The sequence below is a fragment of the Taeniopygia guttata genome, chromosome 7, assembly GCF_048771995.1.
Source record: "Taeniopygia guttata chromosome 7, bTaeGut7.mat, whole genome shotgun sequence".
NCBI classification, from domain to species: Eukaryota; Metazoa; Chordata; class Aves; order Passeriformes; family Estrildidae; genus Taeniopygia; species Taeniopygia guttata.
In genome coordinates, this window is record NC_133032.1 from 23543004 (window position 1) to 23565173 (window position 22170).

The window sequence follows — 22170 nt, forward strand, 5'->3', positions numbered from 1 at the left end:
CGGCCGAGGGCGGCTGAGGGCTGAGGAGGGGCGGCTGAGGGCTGAGGAGGGGCGGCTGAGGGCGGCTGCGGGCTGAGCGGCGGCTGCGGCCCCCGCGCGCCTCCCGCGGCGCTCTGCTGCCCCCTGCCGGCCGCCGCGCGCACCGCGGGCCCGGCGCCCTGAGGGGGCGGAGCGCGCGGCCCGGGGAAAGCCGGGATTCCCCCGGGAGAACGGGAGCGGGCCCGGCCCGCGGCCCTCTGCGGGACCGCCGGTGCTCCCCGGACAAGCTGCCTCTTCTCACCAGATTCACCCTCGTTTGGACAAGGAACATAAAGACAGACAGTGAGGGTTTGAAGGCTGCGCTGTCTGCACTGGAGCGCGAACTTCGGCAAAAATGGTTTTGCACGGCAGCGCTGGACCCTTGCCATCGCAGCTGATACTGACCATTCAGTTATTATTCCTCAAAGCAGTAAAAGACATCACCAAACACCTGATAGTGCAGTCCTGTGCCTGGAGCTGAGGCCAGATGAGCCTTTGTGGTCCCTTCCAGCCTGACCCGTGCTGTGAGCGTGGGTCTGTGAACTCCAGAAGTTACAAAGGCTCCTTCCTCTGCATCAGTTATTCCGGTACAATGGCCAGCAACCTAACTTTTTTTTTTTTTTTTTTTTTTTTTTTTTTTTTTTTAGGACTAAATTTTTGATCATTTTCCCTCAAAATGGTAAAAAAGCCAGAAAATCCCTGTTTTTAAAAGTCAGCATCTGAGTCTCTTTTGTCAGTGCCTGCACAGTGCCCATCCCTCCCTCACACAAGTGCCCCAGAAGTAAATGACACAGCACCACCACTCTGCTGCATGTCTCCCATAGGGGCACATCAGGGGCACAGCAGTAGAAGTGAACTTGTCAAAATGTGTGTCAAACAGCTGTGGCACTGCAGCCGAGCACTGGCAACACCAAGTATTTCTAGCTTCTTGATTTGTTTGGGCTTTGTTTTCGTTTTTTGAGTGTGGTAAAACTTACTGCTCCTCACTGGTTCCTGCCAGCATTCACCTGCAAGTGATTCAGCTGTGTGACTTTTTTGCCTCGAAGACTGAGAAGGATACCTTTTATCTGATCATCTAAATCTCACCCACTTCTGCACAGTTCAAGAGTTGTGCCACTGAGCCAGTTCTACCCAAAAAAAGAAAAAAAAATTGCACGGTAAGAATTGGTGTGATTTTGTAACATTCTTTTTGTTTTGTACTGCTTGTCTATCTCTGCATCCTGATGGGATTGATTTCAACACTCTTCAGGGTACCAACACAGCCCAGGTATTAAGTGAGGTACTTATGATGGTGTGGGGCTCCACCTAGGCACACACAGCCTCTCCACAGCAGCAGCATGCACTCACTTGAGCATGGCAGGCACAAACGTGCACAATTTTTCTGTACTCAGAATGAGACACAGCAAGCTTAACAATCCAGTGTTCTCTGTCACCAGAAACTGCTGTGATGAAGGGTCCTAATGGTATTTCTGAGTATTCACTGATGCTTCTGCAACCCTGGGTACCCAGCAAAGCTCACCCAGTAAGTGTTTGGTGTTACAGACATTTGTGCACCACAGGAGTTACAAATGTGAGCTAACTGCAGGCTGGCAAAAAGGCCCAAACACTGAGCAGTCTGGACACAAAGCCTTTCATCCCTCCCTCCCTCCCAGCTGTGCCAGACACATCTTGTCTCTTGACCCAACAGAAAGGTCTAGCATTGGGTGCAACTTCTGCCATTACTTATCTGGGTTTCCTGGCAGAAGTGTTCTCCAATGGATCCAACAGACTGAAAGAGATACAGCAAACCTCATCTCTTTGCCAATACTCTAAGGGAGAAAGTGGAATCTCCACAAGCATGCCAAAACTTCATCTCCAAAATGCTGATCCCTTGGTTCACCCTGGATGCAATGAGGTGCAATAAAACTGGGATTCTCACCACTTTTGTTTAGCCTGCCTTAACAACCCTGTTGGGTCTTTCCTTAAGCCTCACCTTCAGGTTGGCAAAAAGAAGGCTGCTTCATGTCCTCCATTTACATGGCAGTCCTCTCTTTCAGACACTTCTGCTCAAGCTGCCATTCCCCATGGGAGTCTCTGCTCAGGTTCATGGCCCTGTTGTGAGCTCTCAGGACACCTTCTCACACCTCCCGTAGCAGTCAGTGCTCCTCCCAGCTGTAATTCCTGCAGCACCTGCAAGCAGGGACTTTCCACAGGGGGCAGAAGCTGTGTTCAGGGCTTTTATGGAACCCATGGCAGCCAAGCATTTCTCCTGCAATGTTCAGAAGACACAAGTGAAGTAGATTGGATCCCCTAATGCAAGATTAGTTTGTCATCATAATTAAATGGATGGTCAAACTCCTCCTTGCCAGAGTCCCTACATCTGATGGAGCTACACTACAGGAGACAACTTTTCCTAGAGAGATTAAGTCTTTTTCTAAGTCCAGTTACCTCACTTGGATGAATCAATCTGTGAATCAATTTTATACCACCCCTGTTACTGCTATTTCTCTTGCATTTGGAAGTGAACTCACGTTGAAAACCACCAGCCTGTCAATTAAAAGTGTTATAGACAGGAACCTTAGAAATTGATCCTATACTAGAACCTTTGCCCAGATTTATTGAGTCATGGTGGTAATTTATTTCCTCTTTACCAGGGGAAATCCCTGTCTCTATAGTTACCTTTTATCTTCACTCCAGTTTTGTGCCCAGTTCAGTTACCTGATCCTTACTATTTTCTCCTGTTCATGGTGACCAAACCCACTTATGGGTGGAACAGTATTTCATATGGCTTTGAAGCTAGTGAGGATAATTTAAAACAGATTAAAATCACTGGAATTTTTTAAGACATCCAAGACAAACAATCCCAGATAAAGGAACTAGGATGGACAAACTACTGACATACTTGCTGACAAAAAATAAATTTTCTTCAAAAAGGGAAATGCATTGCTTCCAGTTTGATTACTCACAGAAAGTGCTGCTGGGGATATATCAGAAATACACACCTACATATTATTTACTCTCAAATAACAGCAAATACAATTAGCACTAGAGGTGATGAGCACTGATGCATATTTTCTCCTGTTGGTGGTATAGTTCTGAAGTAGGAAAAATTACACTGAAAATACAAGGCATCTAAATAGAGGATGTATTCATAGAACAGTGCTTAAAAGAAGACATTGTGTTTTATTAGGAGAAAAAAATCATTCCTAAAGAACAAGCTTAGGTCATCAGTGTAGTGTCCCTCTGTGTGGTGTGAAGTGAGCACAGGACAGAGTTAAGGACCTGCAATGGGTGTGCCCAAAATGCACAGAACGACCCCCAATCTACATGAAAATTTTGTGTCCTCAAATAAAGACAAAATTACCTGAAAGACTGAAACACAGGAAGAGTAATTTTAAATGTCCATCTAATAAACATTTTTAACTAATTTTGCTTTAAAACAGTGACATTTCTATTACAGTAGTTCCACAAAGAGCCTCAGAGTTAGAAAAAAAAATTGCCATATCTTTACAACTCTGAATTGTACTAAAGGCCATCATGAGGTCAGTTTTTGTGATGTTCTCCCTGGAGAATTTTTCCAGCCCTAGCACTCTAGACATGTTTTTCTGTCTTTGCATAGTTTTCCTTCCCAGCCCCTCTCATTACATGCAATAATACATCCTCTGTTTCAATTTGAGGCTATTGTGTAACGTTCCACAAATCACATCTTGGAACCAGAGTGCTCAGCTTTCATCTTATGTCTTTTTATTTATTTTTTTTTTCTGCCTTGAAAAAGAAAAATAAAAAGTCATAAGAAGAATGCTTTGGGAATATCGCCCTCTGTCTGCAGTTGTAGTCGTGTTCACTGCAATAGCTGGGGAAAAGCAGTGGACAAGCGGGTGTGCGCTGCCCTTACAAATAAGGACGTACATGACGAGGAATCATAGCTCTGCTGAGGCTTCTTAGTGTGTCTTAAGCAGAATGCAGCATGTGAGTCTGTGAAACAGAGCATCCAGCATGAGTGAGGCCGAAATGACCCATATATCACCTACATGTTAGGGTATGTCAATCAAAATACAGACTTGCAAGTGCTGTTCTTCATCATCGTCCCACAAAGTCCTTGAAAACTCCTGAATTTTCATGGGACTGATTGAAAATTTTCTCTTAAGAGAACTGCAAGTTTTAAACAAACCATATTCATTACTTGCAATCCAAACCTTTCCTTTTTAGTATATATGTGGAATCTAGGTATGTATTTTCTGATTGCTTCAGCCTAAAAAAATGCACTGAACAAATGCTCCAACATTAAAGCTATATTCACTCCAGGACTTGGCAAGACTGTATAAACCTCAGGTCAATAGCTGTAAGTGAACTGCACATTTTTCTCACAGTAAATTTAATAAAACTCCCAAAGGTTTTAATTTTAAAAGACTTTTTAAACATTTTATATTCTCCTGTTTCTTTCTTAATATGGACAGGAAGAGTTCTTTGTATGGTCTGATGGGAATATCTACAAGAAAGCATTAGAAACTGCATCTCCAAGCACCTTTCTTTCCCAGCTCAGTTACCAAATTTATTTCCTTCATTGGTGCTCAACCAGCTGCAAGGTCTGAGAAGTGTGTAATGCATTTTCAGCACAAAAAGTGTCATCTGTGTGGGATTTAGAAGTTGTGTGTGTATAAAAATAATAAAGCTCAGTTATAATTTGAGGCAACCTAGACAAAGGAAACTAGACAAGGAAGAGTTCAGCAGATCATCAAGCCTTTTCAATGATCCCACTAAGTGACTTTCCCAAGAGTCAGTCACGCTACCAGGGAAGAGGAAACAAGCCTATATGGCATGGATTGGTACCCACCCCAACTCTGCTTAGTCCCATCACCAGGCAGACAATCGGACAGCAGTTACACAGATTTTTTTACCCATAGCACATTTTCCTTCCCCAGGGAACTCCTCAGCAGAGGGGACAAAGGCTGTCCCTACTCCTTCTTTACCTCTTCAGGACCCAGGCTGAAGACAAGGCAAGCAAGAGAACCCCTCCGTGGGGTGTGACACAACATAAATTGCCTCAATGAGAACCTGTTCCAGCCAGGACATTTCAAAATAATCACAAATATCCACTGCTTTCTTGAGGTTGTATTTTCCCAAGGTCATCAGCATCAGTGTTTTGCCTATTAGGCTGAAATTTCTTGAGAAAGTATGTAAGTCTCAAAGGCCAAGTTAGCTGTTATTGTTACAGTAACATACAATGTCATTTTTGTAAATAATGACAAATTATTTTGGAATAATTTTTGTGTCAGTGAAAAGCAGCTACACAAAAGCAGCTCCTCTGGAAAAGTAGCAAACATTTATTTTATGTTCCACTTTCTTGGGGGAGGAGGGGGAAGCTCATTTTGAAAAGGTCAAAATTTACAGGAGGAAAAGGAAGGCTTTAAATCCCTAAAATGCAGCAGGTTTAACTCTGTCCCTTTTAATCATCTGGACAGTATGAGCTTGATCTTGGCTGACACCAAATTAAGGAAAACTGAAAACAGATGCTGTAGCCAAAGATTTCTATACTGATCTTTTAAAGTAGCACTGACACACTTGAAGAGTGGTAAAACACAATTATATGAGGAAAGCACCAAAAAACTGCAACCTGTGAGAAGTTTCAAAGCAGTCGGGTCTTTGGTGGCTGCATGGTAACGGTGACTGGCGAACACAACATACTCTGAAAATAAATTCCTTTTTCAATTATCTTTGTTTTCGTTCCCATCTCTTCCCCTTTCCACCAGCAGGGGTCTCACAGACATTAAGACACAGTAAAAACTCACAAATATATGTTAAGTTGGGTTTCTTTTTCTAGTCAGAGTTAATGAAAAGTCTTCTATTGCAAGGCATCATAATGCTATTCCAGAGATACTCCTCTATCAATAGCAAGTTGGCCTTATTTAATGAAGACTTGGAAGGTACACTGTCAAGTTAAATTTGTGCCCACATTAAAAAAAAAAAAAAAAAAAAAAAAAAAAAAATTAGTAACCCGTAAAGCTAGTGGGAATGTTTACACAATTTAAAAACATTCCAGTCAGAACTGCAGCTATTAAACAAATCAGTCTGTTCCAGAGTGTTTGAAGCCCAAGCACTGAAACACTATGTACTCAGGAGTATAATTTGACTTTAAACACTTCACTGAAATGAGATTATCTTTATTATAAACAAAAATTCCAGCAAAAATAATTGGGGACAAAGCAATCTCCCGAGTGAGTGCTATAGACAGAGGGTAACAGGTTTGCAGGGTGATATCCTAAGCAGGAGTGGTGCTGGTTGTCATGTCAGCTGAGAACTCCAATTATGATTTATAAATTTGCAGTTGCTCTTTTAAGGGCACTTTAGCCCTTTAGGATAAGGATCTGGTGAAGAGCCATGGCTCCAGTGAAGTCAATAGCAAAAATTTTTCAGTGCATGAAGCAGCCCTACTTCTTTCATTTCAAAAACTGCCAGTACTCATAGAGAAATACTTTATTAAATTGCTTGCAAAGTACAGCCAAACTATGTTCTAATAGGTGATAAATTCCTCTCCTTTTTTAGCAAAATCCCTTTAGAGGAACTTAGCAACTCAGGACTGACTTGAGTCTCTTTTCTACATGACACTTCCAAGTATTCTTAGCTGCAGGGCACCAAAACCCTCAGCACACAGCTGCTAATGAGGCATACTTTGAAAAGTGTCTCTCAGGCAGTGTCCTTTTCTTTCTAAAGAAGGAAGCTGGAAGGTTTGCTTCCCAATGGTCATCCTACTGGTGCCTGAAAGTCAGCCCAGATACTTTTTGGGAGCTATTTTACAGGGAAAATATGATATCAGTTCCTTTAATGATACACTATAAAAGAAGTATATGCCTCAGCTTCTCTTTATGTTGTTATTAGATTTATGAAATAGGGCCTTTAAAAGCTTGATTCTCTGTGCTGCTACCTTAGTCAGCAACCAAGACTTAAGATACCTCAGAAGGTCATGAAAGACAACAAGAGGGTGTCATCTTTAGGGGGGTTTTAATCTATCATAAACATAACCAGCACAGCAGAAATTTTCTTTATCACCTTTCCCAACACAGTGCTATCCAGAAGGAATGGAGATAATTGTGCTCATCCATTTGTGTTACAAACTCACATCAATGCAGTTACCAGAATTATTTACTTCCTGGATCTTCACAACTTCTTCAGAGGACAGGGTTCCCATCCAGTTGAGGCTCCTTTTCTGTCTGTCCCTGTATGTCCTATAAAACTGCCCCTCCTGTTCCACTGCACCACATAGAGGGAGGACATCAGCAAAAAAAATGAAAGTGCCCTGTAGTAATTTACAATTACAAGAGCCAGTGTATATAAAATAATAAGTATCATATACTGGTCTGATCACTGCAGTCTTGTCATATTGATGTGTTTTCCCAAATGCCTGTGTGGACTGTGCACTTCCTACTGATCCCTTGAGGGTATTTAAGAGTAGCTCCAGTGGACACAGCATTTGGAAAGTGGAACTGGAGACGTATGTGCAGACAACAGGAGTGCACTGAGTCCTATAACCATGGCAAAGGCTGCAAACAACATGAAATGTCCACACAAAATGTTCTCCTCATGGGAATTTCAGTTCAAATCTGCAACCAGAAAGTCTGCAGGTGGAACTCCATCCTGGTTGTCCATTAATTCTCCCAAGAATTAAATTCCTTCCTGGTCAGAAACATCCTTGATGTCCTTAAGAAAACAGAAGAATATTTCCACCACTCCAGAGAGATAAACCATGACAGCAGCCGCAGTCACAAGCTGTTGCAGGCCCCGTCACAAGTCTCAGGGGTGTGACTGGGCATACAAGCAAAAGGAACCAGCAGCCGAACTAAAGAGGACCAAAAAAGGAGGCTTTCCAAGTGACTCACTATAAAGGATAAAAAAGGAACTTGCATAGATAGCTAAGTTCTTTAAAACACAAATGATCTCTGTGTGCATCCCTGCTTTGGAATGTGATCCAGCATCACAGCATGTGGGCAGAGGACAGCTTTCTCATGACACGTCCCTGGCAATCCATCCATGTCTCAGCAGTTTCCTTGTCATTATCCCACTGAAACAAGGCACAACAGGGAACATTGAACCATGTTGCAGATAACAAGATCCAGACTGTATGCAAACTGCTCTTGTGACATAGAAATTCTAGGACTCAAGTCCACCAACAAAACAGGAAAGAGATTCCCTGTTTGGCAACCGGATCTTGCCTGGGTTTTGACATGGAGACACAAATCAGATTAAACGTGTTCCTGTGCTGTTTATGACAAGAGTTGTGAAACAGTACTAGAAATGTGCCCAGTGTCCGCATAAGAACCTTCATCATGGATATATTTAACACCAGATTAGCATTAGAGGGATTTTTCCCTACATAATTTTGCCAAATACAGTGAGTCCACAGGTCTTTAGCACTCCATACAGATTGTCTCAGATCTTCCTGCACATCTGGTGAGCATAACAACCTCTACCTTTCTGACCTGGGATCTCCAGTCATACAGTCCACAGCCTTGCAGGTATTAACAGAGGCAAAGCAGCTCTTACAATTCCATACTTGAGTTCAGCTGGAGTCCCCACTCAAGTTTTTTCCATCTGCTGCAAAGATGCACTTGTTTCTGTGTAGCTCAAGTACACAGCACACCCATACCTCTTGTGCAGTGTGAATGAAATCAAACATACCTGCACAAGAGCTCATATTGGCTGGGTCTCAACTACTCAATACTCAAATAATAATCCATTTTAAAAGCAGGGGTTTTATTTTAATGTACAACATAAATAAAATGTCAGCTAATGCTACTAAAAGACAAAAATATGGTTTCCATAACTTCAAAAATCTCAAGCACCTAAAAGTCATAAAATGCATGTCTGAAAACATCAGTCCTCACAAACCCCACATTTTTAAAAGCTATAAAAAGCACATACTTCATCAGAACAGTAATGGTATTTGCTCACCATTTCATCAAAGCTCAACACTACATTCTTTCTTTGATGTGAAACACCAGCAAATTCTTTCTCAAGAGGCAGCAATCAGCACTTTCTGAAAAATCATTGGTGAGAGGATATCACATCCCTAAAAGTAACTGATTAAATCCACTGTTCAGAACTGAAGTTTTAAGTCAATGACAGTGGTCTTATGTCTGAATGATATGTTTAAGCTGCACGAAGCTGCAAGTCCTGCACTTGATCCCCTATGTTTGTTTTCTGTGAGGACCATAATAGGGACCACACTGTCACTTCAGCGGGTAAATTGGTTTGGGATTACTGATCTACCTCAATTTTGTTCCAATTCAAAGTTGTTCTGAAATTTGTTTCAGCTTCCCTTTTAGACCCTCAAAAGAGCAAGATATTTTCTCTTTATACCTAGCTGCCAAAATCCAAATCTGTAGTTTCTGTGTTTCCCTGGTAACAGCTGGTGATGTCATAAATTTACTAAATGGTAGAGGGAGATGCTATGCTCTGTGCAGCCATGAAAGTCTGGAAGAGAACAGCACACTGGCTCCCTGCCCAGCTGCCAGCAGCATTCATCTCTCCAGCTCTGTATCTGGATCAGTTCAGAGCTCTCCAGAAGCCTTGATTCCCATTGGCAACGGGAGTCATAGAAATTATTTCTACTGTCTCAATCTTGGGCACTTTGTGAAATCAATTTGCTGAGAATTATTTTTCTAAGCAGGATTTGTATCTGAAATGACACTCTGAGTTTTGGTTTGTCAGCAAGGTAGCTGTCAACCTGCTCAAAACTGGCAATGAGCTCTTGTGACACGGTGCCCTGCTGTGAACGGCCACCCCTGAGCTCCCCTGAAGAGCCAAACCTGTAGCAGAGGTGGGCAACTGGTTCCTGATTAGCCCAGGTCACTCTGCCCACTGCTGTGTCAGGATGCATTTGGGAAATGGAGAACAAAGAGAGCAGGTATGACATTCTAGTGTCTTACCTGGAGAAAGACTTCCAGAAAATGTGCTTATTTCCAGCAGAATCCATAACACATACAAATGTACTCCTTCATTGGAAGTTTGATGCTATTTCACAAAGGAGTCCCCTGCAAGCATTATAGCATATGCATAAGAGAAAAAAAGGTTTTTCCATCATTAAATACTAGGAGGCAAAAGCAACAATCACAGAATAAGATGCATAAAAAATTCTGTTGTTTTGTGCTGCAGTCAATTACCTCCTAGTGTGTACAGGCAATGAAACTGGTATTCCAGTCCTGAGATATGGCTTACAACTACACTGAAAAGAAACAGGACTGCACATTATTCTTACAGATTGAGCAAAGCACTGTGAATTCTTATTCAGGCCATTTCTCTTTGAGGAAGAGGCCAAGGGAAGAGAAAGCTAGGTTTGATATAAAGGTATCAATGTGATTTGAATCTGATTTATCTAATGCTTTCAAAGCAAGATCCTTCTTGACACAGTCCCCTGTCATGCTTCAACTGGACACTTTCAAGAAGATAGGAGGTAAGGGAATCCTGTACATAAAAAATCAGGAGGTAGCTGGTTGCCCAGGACAGAGAGATAAAAGAGATTTTATATTTTTCAAGGTCTGTACTCCTTGTGAGCTAAAAACAAATCTACCAGGAGTAGATACAGAATTCCTGCAGCAGTTTCACCAGTACTCAACAGTGATAATGTGCCTAATTTCTGCCTGATTTGGAGTTCTGATGTATCTAGAGTGAGGAAATACCCATGCACTGCATTGCAGAGCCATATGAGTCAGGCACCATAACCAAACCCAGCTCAGGTGTCTGTACATAGCTGTGTGACCTTTAAGTTAACCTTGTCATCCAGCACTTTACTGTGGGAGTTCATTGTATGGATAATTGTCCCTGATGTGATTTTCAGAGTCAATGCATTGCCCATCTCCAGACAAAGGACAGAAGTTTCACTGGTGACCCAGCTCAGCCAGAGCACAAGAGTTGAGGTGAAGATGAGCACAAAAATAATGAGATCTTTTCTTTCTCCATTTCATTGTTCAGATCCAGTTTTGACAACTAACAGCAGAGTAATGTCTCACAAACTCTTGTCACAGGGGATATCCCAGGAAAGATCAAAGAGCTGCATCTACTCAGAAATATTGTTCTTGTCTACACTGAGTATTCCTTAAAGTTTGGTCTAAAGGATTTTGGAAAGGCTCTCTCCATCTGACATCTCTTCTTGACCTCTTCCTTCTCTTAAACTGACCAAATGAGGAGTTTGCTTGGGATTTCTTCAGCACCAAAAAATATTAAAAGAAATTACTTTGAGAGAGAAGATATAATTTCTGGTTTTGTTTATATATCTTTCGCCTAGAGCTTAGTTCTTACATAAACCATAAGGAAGACAAAACAAAACCCCACAAAAACCCAAAGCCCCTAGACAAATAAGAGGAACACAGAGCACAGTGATGAACTCTACAGCAGTCCATAGAAAAGACACCTAGGAAGAATGCTACTACTAGAAAAGCAATCATCTTCACTACTGGTGCAGAGTGAGAGAAAAGAAAGCCTGAGGCTGAAATTGGTATCAAGCCTATTTTATTCTTTTATTTTATTAAATCATAAAATATTTTAAATCATTAAGAGGCCAAACTGGACAGCTGAGACCAATTATTCCAGAAAATAGGACTCTTGGAGAGGAAACCTCTCCTGAATATTAGCAAGAAACATGGGGAGCTGCCCAGTTTCAGTCTCACTGGGAATATGGAAGCATTCTTGGTATTTTCATCATTTTCAGCAGTAATGGCTAATGGACGTCTGTTAACAGAAAGCAATTAAGTGATGCCTAAAGAGTCTATCTGGAACAGAGGTTAGACAGAGTTAAAGGAATAAAGTAGGTATTTATTAAAAGGCCTTTAAAGGATACACCTTGGGCAGAACAAGAGCCTGGCTGTGGCTACACCCAAGATGGACCCAAGACAGACACCAGGTCATGAGTTTTCAGACTTTTATAAGTATTGATCTATTTACATATTGAGGTTAATTGTCCAATTACATATTCAGGTTACAAAGTCCCATCCTCCCAGATTGCTCTCCTCAATTCCCTGTTGTTTATACTTTTTGGTCCTGAAGCCGTAACGGTGTCCTTGGTTCTTGGGCTGGAAAAGGATCGTTTTGTCTAACAAAACTGTGAAGAGAACTTGCTAACACTTTATATGAAGTTTAGAGTTGTATACTAATGCAGTACAAAATGGAAAATATGAAATCTAAAATTTAATGCACCAAAGGATTTCATGCCCCACCAAAATGTTTTGTTATCTTCTATAATAAACATCAAAGTATACCTGTACCTTAGACCCAAGAGCCAAATAAATATATAATGATTTTATTATTGCTATGAAAGGATAAATTATATCTGCTAATACAGCATTAAGAGCAATAAAGCATGAAGTGCATCACCACGTCAGGCACAGAACAAGCTAATGTCATATTTTAACATCAAGTGTCCTTACAAAAAGTTAACGAAGTCAGGTTGTGCATTTCAAAATGATTGGCAAGTTAATGTTTCACAGTGTGACGCTGGTGACATTGGAATGCAAGAGCAAAGGGTCACATAACATTAAATAGCTGACTAAGACCTGTTAGTTCTAGCATAAGATGTGTGAGCAATGCATAAAATCTACAAGCACATATTCATATTTTATGTTTTTAAGGTGATATTGGCATGCCCCACGGTTTACAGGGAAGAAGAACTGTTAGAAAAATAGATCTCTGCAACCAATTTAGCCTTCTTGCTTCCATCAAGCACAGGAGATTTTCATGATAAGACAGTGAAAAGTATTATCCTTGAGAAGAAAATACAGAATACTTGCATGATTTTAGTGTAAACTTAAACCCTGTGGTTTTACTTGTGCAAACTGCAAGAATTCCAGTGATAACTGCAACTGATGTCTTATGGCTTTTTAGGAGCCTGTCCAAAACTCCCAGACATTAAAGTGTGTGGTCTTCACCTTTATGTAAAAGGTAACAGCTTGATAGAGGGCCTGGCTGTATCTTCCTTATCAGCTTCATTATTTGCAGAACATGCAGAACACAGATGTGTCCTCCAATGGCCACAGAGTTTCTAATTGTATTTTTATCTTAGGGGCCCCTTGTTTTTTAACTGTTCTCAGTGAAAGAGATTTTAAAGCTTGATTGGTACTCAAAAAAAAAAAAAAAAAAAGACACCATTCCTCTGTCCCAAATAACAGTGAGAAGTGAATGGAGATCTACTGAAAAATACCATCTTGGTGAATTTTTCTCTTGAGGTTTATGAAGCTGAGAGATGCTTCAGATCCTCTAATCCAAGGGATAACTGCCAGATGTACTTGAGTTTTCTCATTTTTGTGTTCTTCTTCAGTAAGCAGAACTAAACTCTTTGCTTTGCTAGCATAAACTGGCTTTTTTCATGCACCATGCTTGGTATGAAGACTGACACCAGCGTGACATATCCTGCCCTCCAGAAGAAGCTGTTCCATACAAAGAGGTTCCATTAACAGAGCCAGATGCTGGGATATGAATGGAAATCTGTTCCTGAAGAGGTAATGCTTGATTACCTCTTCAGGCACCATTCCCTTTGGGAGCCTCATATCATCACAAGATCTTTACTCAAAAGAAACTTGGTCATCACCCTCTTACAGTTGTGTCTCCATTTGCCCTCTCTCCATCTTTCATCTCTATCACATATCACAGCTCTTTGAGATCATTCTGTCAGGTATACAATTACCCCTTGTTGATGGGCACCGTGTGCATCCAAGAGCTCACCTTGCAGGGAACCCCAGGTCCTGCTACTAGGTAGGTTAACAGCCAAGTTCACACAGGCAGGCAGGGTGAGGCTTTCCATCCTTCAGTGACCCACAAATGAAGGGCCTTTACTGTAAATCTCATCCAAACTCTCTCTCTCTCACTTAAAATGGCTTAGCCAGCGGCAACTCTAAATGCACTGTAATGTTTTGACATCAAAAAAAAGACTCACTGCTACACAGCAAATCTGCTCATGAGCTCACACAGCAACAGGGCAAGTTCAAGCTCATCAGGTAGTTACAAAAAGATGTTGACTAAGGATAGTACAATTCCTATAGCAAACTTTTCATTGTGCTCCCAGCAGTGGTATCCACATCCAGCAGAGAAGTTTTTAGAATTAACAGCTGGATCTCTGAGTAAGCATATTTGTCAATTCTGTCCAATATTGCATTTCAGCTTGATCACGTTGTCTAAACTCAGATCACCGCTGTAACCGCCCCCTCCCCCTCAAATGAAACTAAGCCAATTACATCAAATACCACAACTGATTTCCTATATACCTGTCAGTGAAAGCCAAGCAATTGCATATACCTCTGCTCCAGAGCAGTAGGTGCACACTGCAGATGTGCAGGAGATTTGGAGTCACCAGCACCTGAAAAAATTCAGTTGCTCTCAGCACTGCATTACACAAGCTAACCTTGAAGAACATCTGATACTTATAAAAAAGAGATTAGCTATGGAAATTTTTAAACAACCAAAAATAAAAAAAAACCAGTTAAACCTCAATAATTCCCATTTGTGTCTGGGAAAGTTAATTGTGTTAATTAGCAAATAGCAACTGAGTTACAATGGGAGCCTGTACTTTACCACATACTAATACATTATTTTTAAAAGGTCATATTGCATTTTCCTATATCATCAGTATTTACAGCCACAAGAACATTAATAAACTATGAGTTTGCCCTGATATGTAGATACAAAGCTATGTGTGTATGACATACACACCAACATATATACATTTCTTTAAAACTTGTAAAGCTCTACTCTAAAGCCTCAAAAGTGAAGCCAAACTGCTTTTACTGCACAGAGTAGAAGATACAAGCAGCTCTCTGCTGTAGGGTCATTCATGCTCCAGAAGAGACACTTGACAAACACCAACAGGAAATTGCCAGTAAAGTAAAGCAAAGCAGGACATTGTTCTGCTGGAGGAAAAAATGACTTTTGTCACTAATTGTCACTAACTTCCAGCCTTAAGTGTGCAAGGAGGAACCAACTCTCAATTATTTCACTTTTAGGTGTTGGCATACATTTCCCCCTGGATGGTTCCCTGGGATTCTTGTCCTTCTCTCATACCTGCCACCACAAATTGGGATTTAATCCACTCAAGGAAAAACAGGGGAAAAAACTTAGGTCCTCCATTTGTTTTCTATATAGAGTATTTGCAGTCACTCCTTACCCTTTTATGATGACAAAGCAATCTTGGAATTTAACTTGATCAGCTCCTTCATTCTTCAAAGAGTGACATTTGGCACAATTACTATAAGGAAGTTTAAAAAAGAACAAGAGCAGCAATAACAATCATACTCTGAACTTGCTTCTTTTGATTAGTAAAATGTCTTATAGCGGTCAACAGCTAAGAATGTCTTGTAGCTTTAACGCTTCTTTTAACTGGAGACCTCAAAAGGCCACATACACCACCAAATGAGTCTGACAAACACTTTTGGTAGTGAGGGGCTGAGCAGACTGCAGGCAGAACTAGCACCAATAATAGTGCAGCGGAGTAACTCTCAGGAGCCCACAGCAATATTATGAATACTGCTGACTGAATGAGATACTGTCAAGATCCTAAGGCTGTTTTGAAGCAGACAAGGTTTTCCAGAACAGGAATGTTATTAAGGTGTGTTTTCAGTTTTATCTTAAATATTATTAACATGACTTTTCTCACAATGATCCAATTACATTGGGATAAAGCTCTAACATAATAGAATATATAATATTAATTGTTGACCCCTGCAGAACAGCTTGCTTCTTTTCTGGTACTACTGTAGGAAGAGTTTATTTAAAATAAGTAACAAAACCTCTGAGCAACAATGTATTCACATAATGGGGTGGGGGGGAAGTAGGAAAGTAAAAATTGCAAAGTGATAGGTTTGATCAGGTTGCCAGCAATACCTCATCCCCCAAGACATCTTACTGGAGACATGTCTATTTTTAACAGCAGCCTGTATCGGACACAGGCAGATTTCATCCTCACCTTTCACATACAATAAGGATGAGGCGAAGAAAAGAAGTCAACAAGAAGAAAAGCAGCTGATACATTTAGTGTTCTCTTTACCATAAGAAAGCTTATCTTATTAGAGTTTGACTGAATTGTCCAGGAAAATGATGCATAAGGAGTTTCCAGTCAGTTCTGTTGAGGAACTCAAGATTCCCAGGAGAGTGATGATAAGCTGAAATGATGGGTTGATAGAAGGCATTGCATATACAGACAGGAAGAACAAACCAGCTTCAGCTAAAGACATCGAAAATTTCTAAGTCTGAAAGTGCACTTAGAAACTATTAGCCTGGAAACATGCTTGCTTCAGCAGGAATGACTTGTCAGAGGAAAGCAGCCACTTTAGGACTTCTTAATCAGTATTTCACAACTGCTGTACTTAGGCATTCCTCCTGGCACTATTACTCACTTGGCTGCCCATATGCCTGATTATAATGGTTGTTTCTTGGCCATATTAGTTATTACTTCTGTAAGGCAGCAGCCTCCCAGCTGCATGACATATGGAGCCCACAGGCATATACTTTTAACATATGCTGCATCTTGTCCTTTACACTGCTCCTATTAAGCCAACACAAAATGAGGAGACTGGGACTGCTCTGTCCTCTTAGCAGTCAGTATGTCCAGGAGCAAGAGCTGAAAAGCTCCCAGTGTTGCCAGCCTGGCCTGAAGGATTAGGAACAGCAAGGATTAAACACTGCCACGTGTCTAACCAGACCTTTATGCTGAGATTTCTTGCCTTGACTTTTCCTTGTAAAATACCTTTTTTAAACCTAATTTCTCATTTCAAATAGAAAAGTGTTCCAGAGTAAAACTCATTCTGAAAAAATACTCAAAGGCATTTTAAATTAGATCATATCACCATTGAGCCTATGAGATTTACCAGAAGGTGAAGTACAGATGTAAGATTTACATGAGCTATTCCTGATTTATACCCATTTAAGTGACAATTAAATCAAAGCAGCTTTTTTACTACATTCCAAGATCAAAGTCTGTGTCTTACCTGGCTGGCTAAAGAAATTGTATCATTCCCTTGGTCATTCATAGTCAGTTTTGAATTTGCAGTCCAGCCAGGAGACTTGTATTCTGCTGGATACTGGAAATAAGCATTTGGTTGTGGAAAAAGTCCTCACTACCTCTCCAGTGAATTGTATAGAAAGCTTCTAATACCACCAATCTTAGCTTGAGGTTAAGCAATGATACAGGTATCTGTCTAGTTCATAGAAATGAGAAGTGGAGGCAGGTAGATAGTCACCCTTAGCTGCTCTCATTTACATATACACCATATATATATGTACCTACACAACAGAACCTGCTGCATTCAAAAAACAGATGGCACAGTGAGGCATAGTCATGTACTGAAACATTTAAAATAAACCATCCTTTTCTGAAACAGTGGCTTACAAAGCATTACTTTGTGCTGGGCATTAAATGGGACCTGAGCAACCTGATTTTCATGCTACAATGTGTTTCCAAGCAGTTTGGGCTTATGGATTAGATGGTTTTCCACTCATATCTACACAAAGTCTGCACAGGGAAGGAAGCAATATCTAGAAGAGGAAATTGCTCTCCTATCTCTTCAACTGTCTTCCTCACAAAGGGGTATGCTTTGATTCTCCATTTCATGATAAATTGAAGTTTCCCTCCTGATAGAGCAATATGTACAGGCTCAGGATTACTGAGGGAATCAATCTTGGCAAAAGGGAAGGAAAAAAGAGGTTTTCAATAACTAATTTTTTTAGCAACTTCAGAAGTTCTGGGAACAAAAGATCCAGCCTGGCTATACAATTGTAAAACTAGAATGCAGTTTCTGAAAGTCTGCTCTCATCAGGAGCTCAGAATCTCCTCTTGAAAGGACAAAGTCCTTGAAGTGCTGGTGACAAGGAGCTCTTTTTCTTTTCCCAATGTCTTTTGGCAGTCTTTACTTCCTATTTGAACCTGGGAGTAATGCCAGGCTGTTTCTGAAATATTCAGACCTGTAGACCATTTGTCAAACCTCTGAATCAGAGTACAGCGGAGTGCAGAGAACAGAATAAATGTAGCCCATGCTGAGTCTCACAGCTGGATTCCTCTGTGATATCCACTGCATTTAATTTAAATCTAACTCAGGAATCTCTGTATTCCACCATGACAGAGGCTGCTTCCCAGAGACACAGTGCCTCTTTAATGGGGCTCCTGTGCTCCTGGTGAAAAATCATAAAGCAGGAACCACAGAAGTCCTTTATGTACACTTCTGCCCAAGTCCTTTCTGGATGAATCTTTCTCAGCTAATGGTGAAAGGGGTCTTTCCGTGGTGGTGTTTGGAAGGTTGACACCACATATGTCAGGGCACTGTGAATGACAGAGGCAGTGGGTGTTCCCAGGGAGACCCCAGCCAAGGACCAGGGAAGCCTGGGAGCAACTCCAGAAACTTCCTGGGAATGGGGATAGGACAAGGCCAGCCAGGATGTACCCCCATGGGTGGAGGTCAGGTTCAGGCTTGGTGCAGGAAACCAGGATCAGCCAGAGTCCCAGAATGGCTGGGCAGGCCTTGGGGATGGAACTGGGCTTGGCAGAGCCATGGCTGTGCTGAGCTGAGCTATGGGAGCACTGGTGCAGGGACTCCAGTGGAGTTCTGGCCCATGGCTGGGCTGAGGAGAAGCCCCAGGGAAGGCTGAGCAGGCACAGGGAGAGCCCATGTTTGTGCCCCATGGCCCTGATGGAAGTCACAGCATGTGCTCTTGGGGCTGTCACAGAGCAGCTGCCTGACACAAGGCTTTAACCATGTTTGAAAGGTTTAAAACACGAGGAAAAAACTGTATGTAAGTCTCTAGCAGGAAATGAAGAGGGTTTGGATTTTTTGCATTTGGCAGGCAGAGGGCATACTCAGCCTAGACCTAAATATAGCTTTCTGTCTGCTTAGAGGCTATTTATTCTTTCTGTCTCCTGACACCAGTACACACAATATTAATTTAACATGCAGGAGATGCAGCAATCATACAAAATCATACAATCTGTTTTGGGGGAATCAGTGTGCTGGGAGTGCAGGACTGGCCAACAAGAAGGCACAGTTCTCCACAGACACCTGGAACTGGTAATGGATATTGGGAAATAAGATGTTCACAACCAGCTGAGGCAACTGGGATGACTGATCAAGAGTTTTCCATCTGACTGATTTTTCCAGTAAAAACTCAGATTCTGCTCCTCTCCAAAATTACTTTTTTTTTTTTTTTTTCTGTCAGAACCACAGCTCCCTGCACAGCTTCCTCTACAGCTTTTGCAGTTTTATTCCTGCCTCCAGGAAAACGGTGGGTTTTGGATCTTTGCATGTAAAATAACTGCATGGAAAAAGAAGCAACCATTAATATGTCAATGCAAAATCATTGTTTTCCACATAGAGAGGCTCTGCTGTCAGTGATTAAATTAGCAGCTTTAATCTTAGCTCACATATTCATTAAACGAATTTTATTATGTATTAAATAGTATGGGACATATATCCTCACTTAATTAAATTACTATTTATCTGGTGGAAATCTGACAGCTCCATAATTGTTAGAACTGAACTATTTCACACAGAAGACTGTCCATTTGCTGGCAAACCCTGTTACTGAATACAGTGAGACAGTTTAAATATATACTGTATGTGGCACTCAGATAAATACTAAGATTATTTTTTTTCTCTGCAATATTGTTTGTCTATAAGCAGACACACGTTGAGTCCCCAGAGGTGGGGTGGATGCCCCAGATAGTGGGGTCCTTAACACCCCCAAATTGCTTGGTCCTGGGACTCTCTGTGGCTCCTCAGTACCCAAGCTGTCAGGATCCTCAGCCTCCCCAGATCCAGGGATCCCTGCCTTTGGGATGTGGTGGTGGTGATGCTGGAGATGCTGCCCCAGCTGTGGCTGCAGTTATGGCTGCAGGATGACCCCAGCCCCAGTGTCACCACTGCACAGCCAAGCAGGGCACAGAGAGTTGGCAGGGTAGGGGCATCAGGTGATGCTGCAGCAATGGCACTTTTCTTATATCACCAAATAGTTTTAACATGGTTCCCTTTCCAGGAAAAAAAGTTGTGTTCCCTTGAACGGAACAATGAATAGGGAGAGGAAATTCAGATATGCTGTTTCTTTCCACAGAACTCTGCTCTCTGCTCCATGGTGGGTGTGGTTCAAGGACTGGAGTCTGCTCCCAACACAGGACTCATACAGGAGTAGTCTTGTGTGTTGCTGCTGAGCAGCAGGTCCACAGACTCTTGATTGTTGAGCAGCACTCACTGCTGGTTAGCACACACAAATCACATTCAACCAGTCCTTCTTTGCTGTTTGTCCAGGTTCCTTCTGACCATTCAGTAGATGAGTTTGTACTTCACATTGCTGAGTTTGGGTCTACTTGGTTGCAGCTCCTGAAGAGACTGTGGTCTAAGTGCATGGGCTGCACCATGGCACATGCATTCTCAACCTCTTCCCCTTCCATTCAAGATCTCAAAACATATCTATGGCAACTGCAGCTCTTGCTTGCAAGAAAACAGAGACATTAAGAAATGCCTGTCTCTCCTTCCAGAGTTTGGCATCAAAACATAGGATGCAAATTCAATGTCTCTCAGTTTCCTGGGAACCATGGCCATCTCCTTGGTCTCCATGGTCTTCTACAGGGCCTCTTGGCCACTAGAGCACTATAGTTACCCTAAATACACAGCAGCAATTAAGCACAATACTTGGCTTGAAGAAATCCATTTCATGCTTAAAGAATTCTACAGTGGGACAGTAGGAGGAAGACAGTGTAGGAAAAGAATTAACTCATTATAAAGGAGCAAAATATGAAATAGCAAGCAGCTTGCATTTCATATGGGCAGAAAGGTGACTTCTATGAGAAAAAAACTGGTGTGTTGGAACAGACTGTTCCAGCAAAGCACACAGCTAAATGTGGCACACAGACATGAGACATGTTATTCACCCACAAGCTCCAAACCTACAGAGGAAGCAGACGCCTGTCAACATTTTGATTTATAATAGAATTAGCATCACATGACAGCAAAACCAAAAGAAGGCTTAAAAAGATGACCCTAAAATGGAAGAGAAAAATGCAGGTATTGAAAGGGCTCGTTATACTCTGCTGATCATGGCTGGCAAATACCAAGAACAAAGAGGTGAGAGGGGCTGTATTTGTAAGAGAGTCTGCCACTCCCCAGTATTTGTGTACAGCTACAAACCACACCAATCCTTTGGGGAACAACAGAGTGGCATTAGAATGATGTACACCTGGCAAGAGAGACTGCTCTATGCTGTTTGACTAGTCATCAAAATATCCACTGTGCCTTTTTCTTTCTTTTTGCTATGATTTATTTTTTTAACTGTTGCTCAGACAATCAATGATTCATTTGTAAATGAAAACCATTTTTCCTTCTTCCCAGGGATACTACATATAAACAAAGAAAAGGGTGTTTCAAGACATCCTACTGTAATATGTGTCTTGTTCTGTAAGGTTGCAGTGATTCTATCCAAGGCTGAGGTTTTAGAGAAGTTATGTTTCTTATTAAACCAGCTGATAATATGGAGAAGAAACAAAGTTTTCTCAGTCTTCTTGTGTATTCTGTTTTCTTTTTCGCAAGACTATGCCATTTTGTCTTTACTTTTCATTACATCTCTCTACAAAGCTAGGTAGTTCATGCTAGTTATAGCATGTTATACAGTAGTCATGCTGCTAAATCACAGAAAATTCTTTGTGAAAAGATACCACAGGCATTAAAGTTAAAAAGAACTTTTCTGAAAATATTTAATCTTTTTGTGCAGGTTTTAGACCATGCCATAAGAGCTCAGCATAGATGCTGTAAACTCAGCCGAGAAAAAGGAGTCAAGAAAAATGTAATCCTCAGGTGCCTGCATTCAGGTAGGAGACAGAAAAAGTACCAACAACATCCCACACAGATACAAAATGGTGTCTTTTTTTTTTCTTCTCACAAAATTGGAATGTTTAGCTTTAGTATCTAACGGATTAAATCGTCACTCTTGTTGGATCTTAGCCTCACACTTGTGTTTGATAAGATCAAACAACACATATCACAGCTCAGCTTTACCTCCAACCAAGTGACTCTCTATTGGGATTTCTGTAACAACCAGGCAATAGCTGGTATGGCACAGGAATTGTGACATGCACAAGAATCTGCTAAGATTTGAGGAAAATGCAGAGGGTGACTCCTTCATATTACCTTCAGACTTTGAATAAAGACTTTGAAATGTGAA

General features: G+C 41.4%; 1 long non-coding RNA gene across 1 annotated transcript in view; it reads left to right on the plus strand.

Moving 5' to 3' along the window:
- The window catches only part of LOC140684582 (uncharacterized), a 100001-nt gene extending 78151 nt beyond the window's left edge, over positions 1–21850 (plus strand). Inside the window, exons 2-3 of the long non-coding RNA XR_012057024.1 lie at positions 19177–19242; positions 21721–21850. This is a non-coding gene — a long non-coding RNA (uncharacterized lncRNA). The remainder of the gene's footprint in view (positions 1–19176; positions 19243–21720) is intronic.
- The last annotated feature ends 320 nt before the right edge of the window (positions 21851–22170 follow it).